Raw genomic sequence first — 20,830 nt, forward strand, 5'->3', positions numbered from 1 at the left:
TTTTTTTTTTTTTTTTTTTTTCGAAAAAGATGTCCAGTGTTGCGGTATTTTGGAAACAGCTGTCAACCATGGTTCTTACTGTCTTCTCATTGTTGGGACTATCCGAAATCACGCCCTTTCTTTCTCTTTTTATTATCCGCTTCTCTTTGTCACCGTCGCTCCCGCACGCACCCTGAAGAGCAGACAACCCCTGTCACTGCGGGAGGCTTCTGGACGGTCTTTCTCCTGGTAGCCGGCGTGCACGTATGCATGGAATAATCCTTTTCATGAAAACCGTAAACACCCATTGAGAAACCAGCTTTAGAAATCCTGGGGTACGTTTAACGCGATCATTTTTGAAAATCGGATTTACCCCCCATTGTCCACGCAGGGATGACACTTTTTTCAAACGGGGACTTGCTCTCTTCGCTAAGCTACTTAGTAATGTATACCGTAGGACGCTAATGGAATTGAAAAATTGTGTAAAATGCGGATAAAAAAAATTTTTTAATTTTTGAAAAACATTTTTTTTTCTTTTTTTTTTTTAATTCGATCGTCAGAAGAGGAATCTCGATACTTTATATACGTAGCTGTGGATTTTCACCCCCAACGTAATTCTGACAAGGGGTTCGGCTCTGAATCCCTCCTCTTGAGCGTTCTGAGCCGAGAGGGCCAGGAAGAGAAACGGAATCTGGAGTGAGCTGGAGCATGGCCATTTTGTCTGCTTAGTTCCACGCGGAGACACCCGATGTATGGAAGCCCCGGGGCGTGTAATCGCTAATGTCGAAACCCACCCCACTTGCACCCTCTTTCACGAAGGTGAACTAGAAGGCCCCAGAGCTAATCTCGTATTTTTCCCTTTTTCCACCGACACCATGAATGAACCATCAACCCCTCCTCTTCCAGGCCCTATCGCCCTCTGCGTTCCACCCTAACTCACCCTTAAGCGATCACTAGAGACATCTATCTGACCAAAAAATGGTAGCTGAGCAACCTCATTCTTCTCAGTGTCCCAGCTACGTCTTCACATTGACAAATCAAAGGGAACGATTTGCCTGACGAATGCCTATGAGGTTGCTGCTGCCCAAGATGAACCTAACCTCAACCTTAACCAAAATAACGACTACTTATTCCAGTACAGTGTCCATGGATGCACGTTTCACCCGTTTTCAATGAAGAGAACGCACCGCCATCTACAATTTATAAACCGGTTGCCCATATTGTGGGAAAGTGGAGGAGAGATCCACTTGGTCCATACGACAGATTTGCACGGTCCATTGAGTAAAGTAGATAAAAGGGATGCTGCCTGGTGTAGCAACTGAAAATTGGCCATTTCCATTTTCGCAGGACACTCCGTAAGACCAACGAGCAACATCAGAAGGAGCTCCAGTGAAGTTTTTGAACAAGCCTGTAGAATACCTGAAGTGAGCAACGCAGAGTGTAAAGCGTATAAAGAGCTCGTGAGAGATTCTCTTTTGGGATTAGACATGAAGAGGATGCTGAGGACTCTCGAGATTGGGTCGTGCTTAGGTGCTTCATCCTCTGTGCTTGAATACCTGGTTGACGTGCCGCCAGTTGACTACCGTACAAGAGTGTCATGGATCCCTGTTTTTTTTTTTCCATACGTCCGTGGGATCCTTTCCCACGTGGGAATACAGAACCTGGACGTTGTCTTCGGGAGATGATCAAAGTTTGCACGTATCCCTTTGTCGTAGCTGAAAAAAAATATAGGATCTTGTAAAGATGCTGGGTACCGGGAACCTGGTACCAACTGACGAACCGGATGACAACTCTTCGGAACTGACCTTACGTAGTGCTTGACCATTTCTTTCTCTTTCTGGAATGAAAAGTCCTGAAAGAGAAGTCTGATCTGGATGATCCGTTTAGCGAGCAGAGGAGCACTCGTCTCTGGTCGCCGTCGGTCTCTGATTGTCCTTTATTGGGTTAAATTGAACTTCCTTCTCGTGATACGCGGCTCGCATCAACTCACTCACTCTGAGTAGTTGCTTAGCTCTTAAACATCTGTATAGGTACGGGGTGTCTCTAAAGTATCTTGCTCCTTTCTGACCTCAGTTTAAGTTGACCCAATGTAGGCTGAACGAGAGTCGAGTTTAATGCGAGTGTCTGATAAATTATAGAAATTAATCTTGGCATTGAAAATGGAGCCGAAAATAAAATTAATAAAATTATAATTAGAGCTGATGAACTATTTATGAAAATTTGTGTCGTTTTTGGAAAATGATTTTTTTTATGCCTCGAAAAAAAAATATATTTAATCCTAAATTTATTAACACGGTACTGGTATGTAGCTTTTTATACAGAGTTGAATTTCATTAATTTATTATTGATTGCTCGCTGAATAGTATCGATTCAAAACTATTTGAACACCTTGTAGCTAGCGTCTCGGCGAGTCATGCGAGCTTAAGAGTTAAGAGTTTGGGTTTGTACTACGCAACAATTCGCGAGGGGGCGAGTGACTGTGGAATTCAGAGCGGGTAAATACAGTGGGCGTCCCTCCACACAGTAGTGCGTATCCCCGCCGTTGTGACGCTACCGTCGTGGAAAACGCGACGACGCGATCCGAGCGACCTATGAACCGCGCACAAAATAAGATCAGTGCCTTGACAATAAGAAATTCCCGAAAAATTCGTCTGATAAAATGAACCTTTAATTCCCAAAAAACCTAACCCGACCAACCTTAAAATCCTAACCTCAAAACAGAAGCAATGAACTGTTGAAATAAAACCAATAGAGAATTTTTCTCAAAAAAATACAACCTTCCACTCTCAAACTCCGGTTGAGGATCCCTGACAGGAATCGTACTGATAAGAATGAATTATGCAGATGAATGTTGCGGCGATGTCGCCGATGTATCAAACCGCTTCAACTAGCTCATTCTCCTTCGTTATCTATTCATTGACGAGTGCGACGTATGACGTGAGGATGGAGATGGAATCCAGAGTAGTTCCCATGCTTCAATCTGGACCTTCGTCATCTCAAAGGGCATCGACGTTCCGTAATCAACAAAAAAAATGCAAACCAATTGGAAAATGTGAATCCTGTAACAAGGACCAATGTTAGATAAAAAATAAATAAAACAGGAAGAGATCAGCGGTACCTATCTTCCTGATGGAGTCAAAGTTCCCAAACGACCCTAAAGGCTGTTTGGAAGATGCTGTATGGGCATAATGATCTTTAAACAAATCGTACGTCAATTCCTTGAGCGTTCCCTGTAGAGGACCCTGGTCCGGATAATCTGGTGGGCTGTCCAGGTTAGGTATGTTCTATATATTATAATATATAGGACTATAGTATACGAAGTAGATGCTCGAGGTGGCCAATCAAAGGGCATCGACGTTCCGTAATCAACAAAAAAAATGCAAACCAATTGGAAAATGTGAATCCTGTAACAAGGACCAATGTTAGATAAAAAATAAATAAAACAGGAAGAGATCAGCGGTACCTATCTTCCTGATGGAGTCAAAGTTCCCAAACGACCCTAAAGGCTGTTTGGAAGATGCTGTATGGGCATAATGATCTTTAAACAAATCGTACGTCAATTCCTTGAGCGTTCCCTGTAGAGGACCCTGGTCCGGATAATCTGGTGGGCTGTCCAGGTTAGGTATGTTCTATATATTATAATATATAGGACTATAGTATACGAAGTAGATGCTCGAGGTGGCCAATCAAAGGGCATCGACGTTCCGTAATCAACAAAAAAAATGCAAACCAATTGGAAAATGTGAATCCTGTAACAAGGACCAATGTTAGATAAAAAATAAATAAAACAGGAAGAGATCAGCGGTACCTATCTTCCTGATGGAGTCAAAGTTCCCAAACGACCCTAAAGGCTGTTTGGAAGATGCTGTATGGGCATAATGATCTTTAAACAAATCGTACGTCAATTCCTTGAGCGTTCCCTGTAGAGGACCCTGGTCCGGATAATCTGGTGGGCTGTCCAGGTTAGGTATGTTCTATATATTATAATATATAGGACTATAGTATACGAAGTAGATGCTCGAGGTGGCCAATCAAAGGGCATCGACGTTCCGTAATCAACAATACAATCTAATTGCAAAATGTGGATCCTGTAACAAGAACCAACGTTAGATAAAAAATAAATAAAACAGGAAGAGATCAGAGGTACCTATCTTCCTGATGGAGTCAAAGTTCCCAAACGACCCTAAAGGCTGTTTGGAAGATGCTGTATGGGCATAATGATCTTTAAACAAATCGTACGTCAATTCCTTGAGCGTTCCCTGTAGAGGACCCTGGTCCGGATAATCTGGTGGGCTGTCCAGGTTAGGTATGTTCTATATATTATAATATATAGGACTATAGTATACGAAGTAGATGCTCGAGGTGGCCGAGGTGGCGATAGATCATTAGGCAGTTGACTCGGTTTAAGGAACGGTGGTAATTATCCTCGAAGGAAGTTAATAACCTTGAGGGCAGGGCGATCCTCGGCGTGTATTATTCGTGTGTCCACGAGCAAGAAACACGCGGAGGCCTAATGATCCTGCATCCGGGAGTCGCCAGGACATTGTACCCTGCAAAAAAGATTCTTATAACGTGTTCACAGCTGGACCTGCATTCTCGATTCTACAGGGTCCCGTCGCATCGACTTGCCTACCTAACTTTCATCTCATAGGTAGGTAGTACCTTGTTTCTACTTGGTTCTCAGCATCATATAGTGGATCCTCTCTTGTTCGTTGTGTATATATATTGTGTAGGTTATGTTTCTTATGAATAAGCCACTGATCCATTATTAACAGTCGAGAAGCATTAATAATCCTTGAGTCATTTTTTCTTAAATAGATCAGAGCACCGGAATGGGTACCTGCTGTTTACGGGTACTGGATTTCTGTATATGTAGGTACGGCTGCAGAGAAGTATTGAATGGGGCTGAGCTGATTCTGAAGCTGGAACAAAGTAATTTTCTTGTGATAATTTTATAATGAAATTTTTTGAGAAGGACAAGGGAACAGTTATGGATGAAGATTTTTGTGAGGTTCTTTTGTGGTTTTTTGTTTGGTAGCCATGACGGATTTATAGTGTCATCGATCTTCGGGTTAGTGACGAGCGTGACAATTGACTGTGGTGATCGTTACTGGATCGTTGCGAAAATTGGTTGTACAAGGTGTATAATATAAAAAAATGGGAATAATGGATTGGGGTATTTTTTTTAAGGGTTGTTCAACCACTTCGAAATCTCGAGATAAAAAAGTTAGTGTCTGCACCCTCTAATAGAATTTGTATAGTCCATTCAGGATCAACAGGATTGTGTATGGTCTGTTGCTGCATTGGTGGAAGCGCATATGGGAGAAGAAAAGAAAGCAAGCAAAGAAAGAAGAAGAGGAACAGGCTCAAACAGAAGAGAAGAATAGAGCGTACAATCACGATGAGTGGCGGCCCCGAGGTGCGAGCTACGAGTGGAAAGGCTCCCGGGCTGCCAACCTAATAAAGCAATTTGTCACGGTTGTCGTCCGAATGCCAGCCATACATTAACACACAATCTCGCCTCCAAGAGAGTCGCCAGTCGTCATCCACCTTCCACCGTCTTCTTGATCTCTCTCCCGGCAGAAAAAATACCAAGAGTCTAAACTCACAGGCGAGAAACATTCACATCGAAATATTCGAAAAACATAAAAAAATCGGGGCTGCTCCTTTTCAAAAATTTTTTATCCACATTCAAACTTTCGAGGTGACAAATCGACGTGACCTAGCCTCCAAGTCCATATATCCCTTTTTTCGTCGTTTCTATCGAACCCACTGAATTATAACAATTTTTTGCATGCTCCTTCGGACCTGGTAGAAATGGCATGGAAACCAGAAAATATAAAGAAATACAAAAAACTTCGAGTGAGACGGTTTAAAGGTGGTGGCCGAAGCCGTGCACGGAAAGGGATCAGAACTGCCTCTGTGACGCCGCGAAGCGACGAAGTTCTGTAAGTTCTTGCTACCGGCAGCACTCGAGGTGCGGGACATCCGTGATTGATGGATCTTCGCTCCGAGTGGTCTGAGTGCTCCGAGTCCGGAGGAGGAACCAGATGGATCCCTCTTTCCTTACTCTTTATCCCATCTATACATCCATCCTTATCTTCCTTACCGACTCCTTGCTCTTCTCTCGACCTCAGAACGCTCCACGTTCCCCTCGCCACCAAAGCGAACGCCTTCGCATCCGATGAAGCGAGCGGCTTTCTAATCAAGAATTATTGGTCACACTTGTCTCTGTCAAGAAACAACGAAACGTGACGCGGAGAAAATTCCGCGGGTTAAGCTTCTGTCTTTCTTCATTATATTCCCCTCTTTCTTGCTCCTCTTTACTATACCTCGACTAACCCATCTTACCTGCTTACCCATCACCATCGTGTCTCCCTTATAACGCTTCTCGATCTTCCGCAAGCAAAATCTCAACTTCTTGTTTTCTTCTTACTGACCTTATCTGCCGCAGTGGCAATGGCGGCGAGAACTTGTCCTGAAATCGCGCCACTTTCTTTATCCACGTTTCACATAAAAATCGCAACGAACGAATTACTTTGCCGTTTATTTGCCTAAAGATAGCCTATCGTTAGGTGGAGAACGAATGTCGCGCATTGCGAATATTCTAATGGCGTGGTTAGTACGTGGTACTTAACGTTGCCGAAGGTAGTGGTTAAAAATAATGCCTGTGAAACGATGCCGGAATGGTCGAGGAAGGCGGACGCGTGGAACGAACGCGGATGAATGGGCCTTTGGACCCATAGTAAGGCCCCAAGAAGGCAGATCGCAGTACTGAAGTTGGATCTGGTCTGGTGCGCAACGAATGATGGATGAGTTCTGTCTATATGCTCAACGGGAAATAATTATTATCTTGGTAATCTACCTTGCGGATTAATGAAAATGTATTATTTGAGTATTTTGAATACGAGAACTTTGCTTTTGAAAAGACTTGATTTTTTGACCACTCTTTTTTTTACTCAATTTTAGACTATACTATTTAGATACTTTTCCTTAGACAACTCCAAATGGACTCTCGGGTCATCTTCTTGGCGGGATCCTATGGTTCAAGGCCATAGGTCACTAAGGTCGCATGTCCATGAACAACGATGTATCGGCGTTCGGAGGAGACCACATGGTGAATTAAGGGTCAGCCTATTACCGATTTGACCTCCGCTGACCCGACTGTGTATACAGAGCTGGTTGCGTGCTGCTTGATTCAATTAACCCCGCGACACATACGTCTGTCTATATGCGCATACAGTATAATATATATCTATACATATCATAGAAATTAGATACTAAATATCCAAGAAGAAAAAACTACGTAAGACATACATTTCACATACACTTGAAAAAAAAATTTGGAAAAACTTTCAAGAAAGTTACCAAAAAAAATGTAAAAAAAAAAAGAAATCAAACGTTTTAACGTGTACGTGGAAAAATTATTCTCATTACTTTTAAAATATTCTTCTAATGCTTATATTTAATCATATATATATATATATATATATATCTATATAAATACTGATAAGAAAATCATGTCAGACCACAAGGTAAAAGAGTGCATTACGTGACCGTAGTAGGATCACATAGAAAAAGAACATGCGAACCATTCATAACCCATAGAATGGAGGCCGAATAAAACGGATGAAGTAGTTTGATGAACATTAACGATAAAACTGATCAGGAGGGCAATTGTCACATAATAATGACAGCTCACACGTATCGAGCCTACAATTTGTACAGGGACGTCGGGATGCCTAATTTGCTTGACTTTGGGTACACGAACCCTTATAAATATATCACAAGTTCATTATGGCCGCCCGGTACACTTTCATATTTACGATAATGAAAGCTAATTACTATCAGTAGGAGTTCGGTCGTAACGTACAAATGAAAGACTGCCCACAGCACTATAGATATACATACACACTATACATAAATACAAATACGCTTAAACATCTAGAAACAGAACTGCCAACATATTCCCCACGAAAAAAAAAAGACCAATAAAACAAAAGTGTCCATGGATATCAGCCCCGTTTTTCATCCCCTTCAAATGATAATGATCAAGGCAATTAATGAATCGGATAATTAAGTGTCACGATCCAACGAACCGTCCTTAAGGATCAAATTAAAATCAAACAAACCCACAGCCTCACGTAGCGGCCATTAAAAAACGTTCCGACCAACCTGTTTCCCGAGAAATTCAATAGTTTTTCCATCAAATCAACCATTTCCCACCCACCCAACTCCTCGCCGCCATCCACCCAACTGCCACTGTCGTTTCCTTGAAACGAATTACCACCCCGCGCCCCCTCAAAACCCATAACCACGTATTACGCAACAAGTGCGTATACTACGTATGCAATAATAAAATATAAAAGTACTCCTAACAAGTTCTTTGCCGCACAGCGCACCACCCTCTCGCATGTAACTACGTAAATACATAACAAATCAACCTCTCGACATTTATTGCATCAACGCATTTGATAAGAGCGAGGTCACCCGGTGACCGGTCCAGTCAGTCAGTCAGTCAAGTCAGTTAGTCAACAGATGCAGTCAATTGGGCTATTGCTAATGCTATTCCGCAGTCAACAAACGAGAGGCCGCTTTTGCCTTGCGTCAAGCCATAGTCATTGATCCTAAGTGTATTTAAACGTAATGCCCCCTAATGCTATCGTCTGGTATAAGAGAAAGAGAATTTTATTCTTTGACAAGGAAGAGAGGGGTGGAGATATTTCCACCCCTTCCTTTCTTTTTTTATACCCTACCCTATTTCTATGAGTGCTGCATGTAACGTGTCCCCGTGTATAACGGTACAGTAACTCTCCTTTCTACTATAGCAAATACTACAGCACTTGGCACTGGTATTGGATACTATTGTATAACAACATCGGCTTTGATACTAGTAGTATTTCTTATGGGGTGGTTCTGGTACCACTGGTACTTGTATGCAGAATTCTTTATGGTACTTTACTATCGGTTCGAGTACTGTTTCAGTATTATTTTTTGGAATCTTTTTCCACCGCTGGGACGCTCGTTAAGAATTGGGTTTTGTTTTGTTTGGGGACTTTTTTCTTCAACTTCCTTTCGGTTCCCCCAACTGGATCTTCCTCGGCTGGTACGTAGTCCTCCGGGGGTTTGTGATGTTACAAGACCTGCTGGTAAGTCCAGAGACGTTGTTGAGTGTTGTAACGATGGCGGTTGGTTCTGTTGGTTTCCATGCTCGGCCACGGCTAGCGCAACTTTATGTCTTTCTGCAATATTAAATACTGGTGTCTGAACGTGTTGTACAATTAAATTACGAGTTTACGGCTGGAACGTGGTGCTTGCATATTTTTGTTATGGTTTCTTTTTTTCCATTAATATTCCCATCTAGACGTTTTATAGTTTCCAGTAAGACTTTTTACGTACTTTGTATCATCCAACGAGGGTGAACGTCAGGCGTATCTATGGGGTGAAGAAATAATTTATGGGACGACCTAATATGCTCGTTCCCATTGATTACGCGCAGACTGTATCGTAATCTGGCTCTTTTATTCGTCGAACAAAACGACGATTAAACGCTCGTTGGGTAACGTGCGAAGTTCTACAGTTCCCACTTCAGCTAGTCGTACGACTTACCACCGAAGTTCTCCAGGGTGCCACAACAGACCCATTGGGCATTATGGATTTTTGGATCTTCAAAGCTCAACAGGCCGAATTAAATCACCCTTATGTTTACGGGGTAGCGAACAACCCCCTTTAGCGGATTTACAATTGTACGCCTTCGTGATCCTTTCAAAGGTTTGATCAGCCACGCGTACCATGATCTTGCACCTATGAAGAGGAACAATGATAATCAAATTGGAGCAAGTGACTTTGGCACTGCCTTGTAAGTACTAAAACGTTGCATAACCATATACCATATATATGGTATATACACACCCACCGTATAAGTAAATTTCATCCCTTATTTTCTGAAGCCAAGTGTGGTCCATCACTTCAGAAAGGATCCTCACTGATAAACGTCGACGAACGAGTAGGACGTAACATTAGCCTAATATACGTAAGCCAGTGGGCTAGAAGAGGGTGAGCTTTGATTGGTCCATTGAGGACACGTGCAGGCAACCCCTGACAGGCGTGGGCCAGCCCTCTGGCTGTGCATCTCGTTACGAACTCATTCAGGAACTCCGTCGCCAATGACGGAATCAAGTGGGATTGTTAACCGTGGTCCATAGGTAGACATCCCTAATGAGAACAATAACATAATGACGATACGTATCTAGTATGATCCTGCGTTTGATACCTAAAACATAGTTAGCATGGTTAGGTTATACGAGACAAATAAGAAGATTGGGTATAGAAATGAAAATTCAAATTTTCCCGCCGCCACGAGTAAAGGCGGACCCAAAAATAAAATCACGCGCAGACACTCGCGGGATTTAATTCGTACTCACTTTTCTTCCGGTTACCCCTTTAACGTACCCCAAAAGAATTCTTCTGGACAATATCATTTGGCGCACGAAAAACTTAAACCGTGTGTTCCTTATGCAGAGTCGATCGGGCCCCGTTTGTTCGGAACTACCATGTGGGCCAACAATGCCCACTTCGGCAGCAACCGCGACGCACTTGAAACTTTGTCCATTATTACGGCCACATGTAAATGTGGCTCGTTCACCCGCTACACGTATCCCCCAGGTCTAGAGCGACGCCAACAACCCAACAACATGGCTCCTCCATATACACCGAGTGGTTCTCCAGGCTGGCCACTGTATAAAACCCCTCGAGTGCTCTTGGCGAAATTCGCTCAGCGGTAACTGGAGAAGAGAACTCTGACGGTACCTGCGTCAGGATTCTCAACTTCTGCCGAATGAATATTCGCCCTGTTGTTTGTGACGTCATTGTGTCTCCTTGCGCTGCCGTCGGATTGTTTTTTCTCTGCTGCGTAGGTAATGCAGAAATTAATGAATTTTGATAATTCCTTTATTTTACTATTATGCTATAATTTTTTTTAACCTTTCTCCACGTGGGTTACCAAAACGAAACAGAATGGTCGCTGGTACCGGCTCGAAGGGTGAAACAATAAGTGACGAACGACAATGAGTATTTAAGTGGCGACCTCAATGATATCAACTGCACGCTGGAATAGAATTCAATTGAATTGAAGGAACAACGAGGGGACCTCACTTCTCCGAGTGACGTTTGTGCGACCTCGTCGATGTCGTCTAGGTACGAGATTCTTCCTTGGTGAGGATCTCGAAGACGGTGGACGAATTGAAAAAATTATTTAAATCATTTTACTCGTCGCTCGATCGATCACTGTGATTTTTAATCGAGCCTAATTTGATTTTTTTTTTTTCATTTTTCTAGCATCTTCATTAGACCGATAATCGTACCGGTAGCTCGTATAATTTATATCGTCGCATCGGACGTTCAGGAAGACAAGATACAAATGGAGATAGCATGTAGCTAATATATGTTAAGCGATCGCGCGATTATGGTTTCATTACGTTTTATTACATCGTATGTTTCGTTTTCACGTATACGTTTGGTACTTGCGAGTGTATGGTATACGCGCAACGCGTTAGCCATAACAGAAATAGTGATACAGTATTACTTGAAACCACGTAATTTAAAGATACAGGCTTGACGAATAAAAAAAGAATCGGGCGAACAGTTAAGCAATTGAAGGTGTGCCAACGAGAGAAAAAAAAGAATAAAAATAAATATTTAATCGAGCCAGAGCCAAGTTGTGTTATAAATTTCGTTGAAGTGGCCTTCTGCGAGTATGTGAAGCATTGCCTGGTGGCGCCATCTCTCAAGAAAACACCGAACCATACTTATGCTTTATGGGCCACATTAGCACGCAACCGTACACGGTGTCCCATGGAGAATACACGGGTCTCCCGTATACCCAATTTCTAGATACACAAGCTACAATGATATAATTAACTTCGAAAAATTCTATCCGTGGCGCCACTTTCGCATTATTCACATATATCTACTTGACTCGACAGTTGGAATAGCTTTGCTCAATTATTACAATCATTTCCGTTTATCGTATATTTCAATGACGCATTGTGCTCGGGACACTTTGTAATACGTAATCAATTATTTAGAATTGCTAGGACTAACCCTCTACCCACCCCTCCACTGATAACCTCTATTATCATACTTATATAAAGATACGTTATAACCGAGGCTAACAAAATATAATCCAAGCCGTGTAAATTCCTATGTAAGCAGCCAACAATTTCTTCAGTCCTATCCAGGTGGAGAACCTGAAACGAGAAGCAATGGCATTAGTGGTTATACATGTAAATATATTTATATATATTTACAAGCGTCTGAGGTCCTGGGAAAGCAGGCGACAACGACGTGGAGAAATCGTCAGTCATTTTGGTTAGCGCGTCACACCTGTACCCATTTATCAAAATGTTATTACTTTGGAAAGACCTGTACAGTGTATTCTAGGCTGGCACCGTTATCAATCAGTTACGCGTTACGTCAACTTGACGGAGGCACATTTACAGTTAGTTACAGTGTGCACCATTGGGCCTTGCGTAAGTGACGTGAAATCAGGCGTCGTTAAGCGTACCCGACGCCATTTGCCGTTAGGAACGAAAATGCCCACGTTTTTCCGATAAAATTACGCGGAACGATCCACTTTTCCTTGTACTCGTAATTTTATACTTTTAAGGTAAACTTCGCGTTTGGTTGCACGTGCTTTCGTGTCTATGTAAATTTTATGAGGAATTGCGTATCTTTACGCTGAGTGGTATAATTTATCTTTGTTTTTCTTTTTTCATCCTTATTCTTTTTTTCATTCTCTCCCGTCAATTTTTTACTTTCCTCGTTTAACGCTACTCCCGGCAGCCATTTGTAATTTCTATCTGTTACTCGCGCGAATTATCCCATTCCCGAATGAAAATACGATTCCTCGTAAAGATCCGACGGGATCGCATTGCTGAGCGTACAATCTGGATCTCTACCTTCAGATTTATACGATGCCAGGTTTTGCTTGGTGGTTTGCGATTCGCGAATACCGTCATTGCTGCTGACCTTCCATTCTGCCCTGGGACGAAATCATCTGTACGGGATATCCAGATTAACCAAATGGAAGATGGGCGAGGGCTGGAATAAAAATTATAATAAAATTAAAAAATGTATTGTGCATTAAATTGCGGTAAAAAAAAATTTAATAAAAATTTCATATCTCACGGAATTTTATTATCTGGTAAGTTTCTGACGGAATTCGCAATATCCGCGAAGATTCTTTGCCGATGAAACAGAGGATGATCTTCGAATGGTCCTAGGGGTAAAGGGATGGCGAGTGGGGGATCTTGGGGAGTTGCAAAAAAATCGGATGCGATAGTTAAGGAGCGAATTCTCGTGCTGCTCGTCGCAACGAGAAGAATTTACGAGCTTGAAAGGCGTGGTTACACTGTCAGGACATGGACGCAGGGAGTATCGTCTTGAGGGAGGCGTGTGAACGCGACCTAAGAGAAAGAACTGGTGTAAGAGGGCCCTGGCAGTGACGTGTGGTATCCCGCAGAATGTCAACTCCCTTGTAACGTTTCTCTGGCTGCTATTGTGCTCGGGCGAGCTAGTGACCCGAAGTCGTGTCCGGACTTCAGCAATAGGAGGTTGGAGTGGTAGTATCTTCTGGGACCAGGAGAAATATTCAATGAGAGGGTAGGTACCAGAGGAAAGAGCCAATGGCGTGGCTCTCACGTACTGGAGGCCTCTGGTATCCCATCGGCCGAGTAAAAACCATCAAACGATGCCGACGCTGCCACCGCCTGCGAAAGAGAGCTCGATTGCATTCATGGAAACCTGCCTTATTGTTTCTCTAGATCACCCGAACGCGTTATCGTATAGGTACCCCTTTCAGGATAAGCTTATAACTTGTTTAATGAAAGGTTGGGTTACCTGTGCGATTTTTTTTTCATTCTTTTTTTTTGGATGCGTCTTCAAGACAGTTTTGTCCCTGCGTGAAATCCCGATTAGAAACGATGACTTCGCAACCTGTCCGAGCTGAGTCCATCCATTAACCTTCGTCGGTGGTAAATTACTTCCTGATTTAGAAGGTAAAGAAAACTTCTGCTTCAACCTGTGGAGCGGGCATGAAGCATTTGTTCAGCCAAGTACGAAATTCAAGGAAGTTATTAATACCAGATGTAACGAGGTCCGTGGTGGACGATATGGATCCATCTTGGATTTTAGAAATTTGTATGTTTTTGTATTACCTTTTTGAATTTTATTTATTATTTTTTTTTTTTTTTTTTTTTTTTTTTTTTTTTTTTTTTTTTTTTTTTTTTTTTTTTTTTTTTTTTTTTTTGAAACGCCGTCAGATTGAAATTTTTATTTTTGGTAGCTCTGCGTCTTGGACTCATTTTCAAAAGATCGTTCCGGCCAATTTTGCTAGACCCTCATTACCTTTGGTCATTTTGAAACTGTTTCTAGGATTCGATTCAACCAATACGGATTTTAGGATCTCGACAGATGGCCCTCCGTGTGAATGCACCTTAATAAACACGGAACAGGACGCAGGTGAATCTTGTCAATTCGGATCGCTGATCATTGGAGTGTTTGTACCTTGACGAATGATTCGTGGATCCATCAAGCATCATTAAAGAGTCCAGAACCGAGACGATACCTGTCAATAAAAATTATGTTTGTCAATGATACATCAGTATTAGACCATGTGTAATTTTGAAAAATAAGATCCATCTACTTACTTTCAATTACTTCAAGTGCTTACAAATCGTTATCAGACCGAATTGACGCATTATCGTTAACAGCTTATGCAATGCGGAAAAAGTTTAAAAGTCCTCCATTTGACAACTGATAAAAATGGCATTATGAAAGACAAAGTAATATTACAACAAAATAGTAACGATGTCATCGTTAAGATAAGGATAAACGTATAATTAGTCCTTTTTGTAGATCGCAATAATGAGGTCTATAGTGGTGCAAAGATAAAGTATCAAGTGGCTTTTAGATTATAAACAATTAGCCGACGAATATTGATTTTTACTTATTTTCAAGATTAATTTATTTTCTGTTTATCCAATATTTATAAACCCTCAGAAATTCATTTGACATTTCGGCAGTTTCCACGAATTTCGAGCCTTTCCGAAATCGATCAATCATCCATATAACAAGTGGCTATATAATGGCGTGACAAACGTCATTTCCCACATGACTCTCCGTAACGTTATTTCACTTACAGTCCTATCTTGATTACATATTTACACGTGCGACTCTTACAATGAAGCAGCCACGTGTAAAATCATATATAACCTTAAATGAGAAGATTACGCGAATGCGTTACGTTGGCTTTCGATTACGTTATTTGTAGAAACTAGATCAGCTGTGATTGAATTCTCAATCATCGTAAAGACGCCATTATTGTGTATTTGTCAAAAGACAAAATTTGGTCTTATTCTAAAATATCCTACCGCAAGTCCCAAGATCGTTAGAGCCACCTTCCGGTTCCGTGGCGATCAGCAACTAACCTGAGATAAGATACCATAAACCTTATTAAGCAGACCCATAAAACTCCTATAAACAAGGGGCTGATTTCGAATCCCAGGAAGACCTGGCTGGTCCACTGCTCCGTCCAACAGTATAGCGTATATATTTATTGAGACAATAAACCGCAATTATACCACCATAACCTCCTAACTAACCACCATGGTATAAGAAACAAAGTTTTTCGACCGTCAATGGGGATTGAGGCCTCCTTATCTTTTTTTTCAGACCAGGGTAGTTTTTCGATTCGACCATAAATCCCATAAACTTTTCCTTTGTGATACCGTCTTACAAAATCATCAACTTCTTGATAAATGATATATCCAACTACCACTATATGGACACGAGTCAGATGACTGACTTCGAAGATAATGACGAGTTCAAAGGGTTACTTGATCCAGTATAAGGCAGCTCTTTTCTGCCTAACGGATTTAATGATCATTATACTAACACTAATGATCACACCATAAATCGTTGCCGCTGTACTTGGAATCGTAGAGATGAAACTTCAATAAGATGAACTAGCCCTTGGTTATAATGATAATAAGACATCATTTCCGGTTATATATTTTTCGACCGTCATCACAGTTCTTGATGAAAAATGCATTGCGAATGCAAATCGCGTCTGTGCAGCGTCGCTTCGACTTTGTTGCAGAACTATACAGAGATGAATGACCCTGGATTAAATGCTAATATATATGGAAGTTGCTTGACCTCTGCCAATTTCAATTATCCGGTAGGCCAGTATTTTGCATGTCAGACTACTACTAACCTGTCAACGTCATTAGCATGACTAACGTCGTTATATCACACTGTCACATAACCTATAGCTGCCAGCAGGTTCCTTTATTATGACACTCGTTCGATTTTTCCCTAACCTCTTCAAGCAGATGACTAAGCACTGATTCTAGATATTTCTATTTTTATCACTTACTATTTGAACTCGTCAAGTCTTTATCCGAACTGGATAATTTAGTCGGGTCGCCATACTAATTGGTATAAATCCGAGAAACTTTCAATCAGAAAGTAAATAATGTAGGAAGTTCTGCGAATTATTTACTTCTGTGTAATAACTTTAATTTCATGCATTATTCTTCTTTGACTGACTTGAAAGACCACGGGTTAAGGGACTTACCTTCAGATAACAAATGCTGGTCGGTATCGTGAGGGAACTGCAGCGCCATGGAGAGTTGCGTGTAAACGAATGAATTCAATTAATTCACGGCGGATGTTGTCAGGCGGCGCGAGTGTAGGGCCTGCTGATTTTCGAGACCAAAAGCGGAGCAGTTACGATGCACTTAATAAGTATGAATATATTACCCTTATGGAAAAACAGCTGAAAGGTGCCGAGTGCTTCTAGCAGAGTGAGTTATGGAGTCTTGTCACATAACGTACGATAACCTCAAAAGAACGAAAAACTCACCATGTGTTACTGAGGGAAACAGAGTGCTGGCATTTTCGCGTTCGACTGTAATACACAACATTCGTAGCGCAATGGCCGTAATAACGTATAATCTCGTAATACTAGTGTATCAGTGGAACATAAATTTGTTTATTGGAAAATGAAAAAGATGTGATCGCAGCATTGAGAATTGTGCTTCACAAATATCGAGGACAGTGGACAGAGTGAAGTTTTAACGTTTTAAGTGAAAAGTGAACATCGAAGCGACGAGGAAAGAGCCAGCGGTAGATAAAGAAGCAAATGCTAAAGAGGCCATCGGCGGTGTAGAAATGGGCGCAGTGGCACAAGGAGGAACTAACTGGTAATTAGCATATTCCAGGAATATTTCAACAACACGCGATATTCTGGTAAGGGCGAAGCCATACTTGAATTTTGCTCCATTATCCGCCTCGAAGACAACAGTTGAGAAATTGTTATGTATAAAATATGCAGGAATATAGGGAAATATCAAAAGTGAAATGATGGATGGGATTGCAATAGATTTTTTTAAACAAAAAATTTATTCCTTCAGACAAAATTTTCTAACTAACATTTTCTAAGTTTGCTAATCGAACCAGTCGATTATATGGAATCTGATAATTCACTCGTGCATCACTCCTTTTTATATTACTTATTAACATTTTTATTTATTTCATAATATTTTACATGTCTTTCTCTATGTTACATATACATATATCATACATTCTAGAACTTTTACCCTGCAACGATACTCGACAACGATAAAACCAACTGAAATTCTTAACCAATCACTTCCACCCAGCCGATTGCAAACTGACAGCCCCTTTTTGTTGGCAACCCTTATCGTCCATTTCTCTCCCCGGCTAATTAATTATCGACCGGTCACAGTCTCGTGTCCTTTCCTGGTCTTAATGATTCAATTAGTTGAGTTCGCGAAGTTTATACACGAGTGCGGATTGTCTCACCAAAACAATCAGTAAGACCAATCACGTATTAACTGTACCTATATACGTAATATTATCTAGTACAAAAAATAAAACTAAACTGCATTCAAAATAAATTACACATTTTTATCACTTAACCCAATATAAATTATAACCTATCCAAAAAGACCATTCAGAACACATCCGATCCTAAGTACCAGTGAAAAATATGGACACAAAATAAATAACCGTACTCGTTTATTACCCAATCTGTCATTAGATACCATGGCTACCATTAGAATGATTAGCGGTTTTCGCACCACTGCCAAGTCAACGATCGTCCACAGGTATGTAATGCCACCCTTATGCCATACCTACCAACTATTCAGAATGATACCAGCAGTCTCTGCGTATGGCGAATTTATGGATCATATAATTATCATTAACGTCTTTGTATTTAAAATGCATAGATCTACGACGTACATATAAACCCTATATCGAAGCTCAATCGTGCATTGCAACGATGCACTTTTACTGTATCTAGTAAAGGGGCCTATAAAAAAAAATCTGATGCGTTCTCTTTTATGGAAAAAAAATGCAAAAAAAATAAAAATACAATATGGTCGGTCTTTATTACTTTCTTCTATCGTACAGATACAGCCAATCGTTACGACGTCTCGACAATTTCCAGGATCCTTTACTGTTGTAACATTGGTCTCGTTGAAACGGTCGAGATTGCATAATAATATGACAGACAATAAACTTCTTCGCGAGGGGATCGCGCCATTACCATATTTGGCACAAGATAATGACAACTGCAATGACAGACAGAGTACTTCCCGTTCACGCCCTGAAATGGCTTAAATGCTTTTCGCCAAGTTATATGCATCGAGTCGTATTGCTAAAGTGCACGGTTGCATTTTATTTCTCCTCGTGGCGGTCGCCATCTTTTCGTCCTTTTTATCGTACGTATAAACCAATGGGAAATAAAATGGCTGGAACGAGCCAACTTTCCGCGTTGTTGATCTCGCGATTTACTGGTCAATAATTCATACGTCGCTGGCTCCTTATCTTTCTTCTTGGAAAAACCAGTGTGATTGCGGATATATATGCATGTATATACTTTCTCCTTGTCGCGGTTTTACGACTGGTTCAAGGCTCCTTCCGAGGTCCCACTGTTATTCTTTACTGCGCATGCGCCAACTGCAACATAAAGTACACGGAAGCGTTATTATTGCCTTTCTGCAATTGGGGCATTTTCAAGATCCCATTTCTATGATAACGTCGTACCGCGATTATTAGCGACGTCGCGTGAAGCACGGATAAATGGTGCAATTAAAGTCTTGCTCGGTTGTCTGCTATTTTTGGATATTACGTACCTATAGGGTATACATTTTTTGTTGGAAAATTTTTACCGAAACTATTTCTATCTGACGTCATAAAATTAGAATTACAAAAGTTTCCAACATCCGAGAATTTCGAATTTTATTTATAAAATATTCCGAAAACGATTAAAAAATATTTTTTCTTCGAGTCTAAAAAAATGCAAAAACACCAGATATTAAATCCCCATTAATTTCGCGTGCAAAGCAATCACGTAACCTCGAATCTAGCGAGTCGCATGGTAAAGAAAAAAAGAGCTAAAAAAATAATATGATTACAAGGAAACAACGACCACCTACATAATCTCAGTATCTTCTTCTCAGGGAGAATCGAGGATCGAAGAGCTTGGGAGCCCCACCTCTGGAAGAGCGAGGCCGCGCCGGGACAGGCCCGTCGAATGTTAACGAGACTCTGAGCGAATATAACCTAACCTCTCCTAACCTCTCTCCGAGGCCGTGCGGCCGGCGATCCCGCGTATGATTTCCAGCCTGGCTCCCATTGGTCGGGAGGCATGGCCGCGGTTACCGCCTTCGCGGCTAAACACAACCACCGGAAACGAAATTAATAATCGAATTCGCGCGCACGTAAAATATTTCGGTGCGAAATTCAAATCGATATCAGGGACCAAGAAGTGGGATAGGAGGAGTAAAAAAATTTTTTAAAAATTTTTCTCCATTTTCGCACCCGGATCGACATGGTTAATTTTCGGTAAAAAATTTTGGTGGTTGGGTGAATTTGCAAAAAAATTTACAAAGCACGATCATTAAAAATTTCAAAGTTTTGATCCTTATAATTTTATTCTCATCCGACATTGATATCGCTGCGTTCCTGAGGGGTGGTTTTTCAAAGTCAGCTGGCCGGCAGAGGGCGCCAATTTTCTGACCGACAGATCCGTGAATTTGCGTCGTCGACTTTTCGATCGGGGGCTCGAGAGGGAATGTTGGGGTAATTGATATTATTATGTTACGGGGTCTTATTACGTTATAAATATTACACAGCTCGATTATCCCTCCCTTCCCCTCCTTTACCTCTTACTCCCCTTTCTTCCGGACACGGTTACATTGTTCGCGAACAATGCACAAGATCTTCCTCTTCTTTCCACGCTTATATCCCTGCGCCGATTGGGAAAGTTAACCCCGACTTAACCCAGGCGAACGTTGAGCAAAGAATGAGTCTTGCCGATCGACGTCGACGGTATCATCGGACATCGTCGGTCATCATCGGCATCACGCTTACGGTAAACGGCCGCCCGTGGCTGCGAACGCCATTTGACCGCGCTTTATATTTCCCTTCGGTTTATTTCTCCTCGATTTCCTATCGCGATCAAATTGCCTTCGCGGTTATTGCGGTTCCTCGTGTAAACTTTTATTCAATGATCCACGCGTGTGCGGCCGTTACTTGTGGGGGCCCCTTAATTTTTTTTTTCTACCGTGCGATTCCAATAAACGAAGCGAACGTTCAAGAGATATTTTAAATAATAATATTCGTAGCGAGGATTAATTTTTTTTTCGATTTCAACCCTTGAAAATTTTCAATAACGTCTTCGGCATATTGGATTGTTATTTCGAAAAATATTTCCAAGCCGCAAGACTCGTCCCGACCGCCATTTTTAGATCGGTTC

At 41.4% G+C, this 20,830-nt stretch overlaps 5 long non-coding RNA genes across 7 annotated transcripts; 1 reads left to right on the forward strand and 4 right to left on the reverse strand.

Annotated features, from left to right (window-relative positions):
* Nucleotides 1–589: 589 nt before the first annotated feature.
* LOC112494465 lies at nt 590–2,483 on the reverse strand. Of its 2 annotated transcripts, XR_003059877.1 has the most exons (4): nt 2,368–2,483; nt 1,785–2,103; nt 1,536–1,694; nt 590–1,398 (listed from the first exon to the last, which is right to left on the reverse strand). It is a non-coding gene; the product is annotated as an uncharacterized LOC112494465 (long non-coding RNA). The 2 variants fall into 2 exon arrangements; XR_003059876.1 differs by having other exon boundaries at nt 590–1,694.
* A 5,796-nt stretch (nt 2,484–8,279) lies between these two features.
* Nucleotides 8,280–10,823, reverse strand: LOC112494463. Of its 2 annotated transcripts, none has more exons than XR_003059873.1 (4): nt 10,404–10,823; nt 9,896–10,194; nt 9,379–9,783; nt 8,280–9,221 (listed from the first exon to the last, which is right to left on the reverse strand). It is a non-coding gene; the product is annotated as an uncharacterized LOC112494463 (long non-coding RNA). The 2 variants fall into 2 exon arrangements; XR_003059874.1 differs by having other exon boundaries at nt 9,896–10,252.
* Nucleotides 10,824–14,324: 3,501 nt separating this feature from the next.
* LOC112494462 lies at nt 14,325–14,781 on the reverse strand. Its single transcript, XR_003059872.1, has 3 exons — nt 14,688–14,781; nt 14,545–14,605; nt 14,325–14,473 (listed from the first exon to the last, which is right to left on the reverse strand). It is a non-coding gene; the product is annotated as an uncharacterized LOC112494462 (long non-coding RNA).
* Nucleotides 14,782–14,975: 194 nt separating this feature from the next.
* Nucleotides 14,976–16,585, reverse strand: LOC112494461. The gene is made up of 2 exons (XR_003059871.1): nt 16,256–16,585; nt 14,976–16,140 (listed from the first exon to the last, which is right to left on the reverse strand). It is a non-coding gene; the product is annotated as an uncharacterized LOC112494461 (long non-coding RNA).
* Nucleotides 16,586–16,900: 315 nt separating this feature from the next.
* Nucleotides 16,901–19,935, forward strand: LOC112494467. The gene is made up of 3 exons (XR_003059884.1): nt 16,901–17,246; nt 18,107–18,173; nt 19,533–19,935. It is a non-coding gene; the product is annotated as an uncharacterized LOC112494467 (long non-coding RNA).
* The last annotated feature ends 895 nt before the right edge of the window (nt 19,936–20,830 follow it).

The sequence above is a fragment of the Cephus cinctus genome, unplaced genomic scaffold (assembly GCF_000341935.2).
Source record: "Cephus cinctus unplaced genomic scaffold, Ccin1 Ccin1_scaffold0542, whole genome shotgun sequence".
Lineage (NCBI taxonomy): Eukaryota > Metazoa > Arthropoda > Insecta > Hymenoptera > Cephidae > Cephus > Cephus cinctus.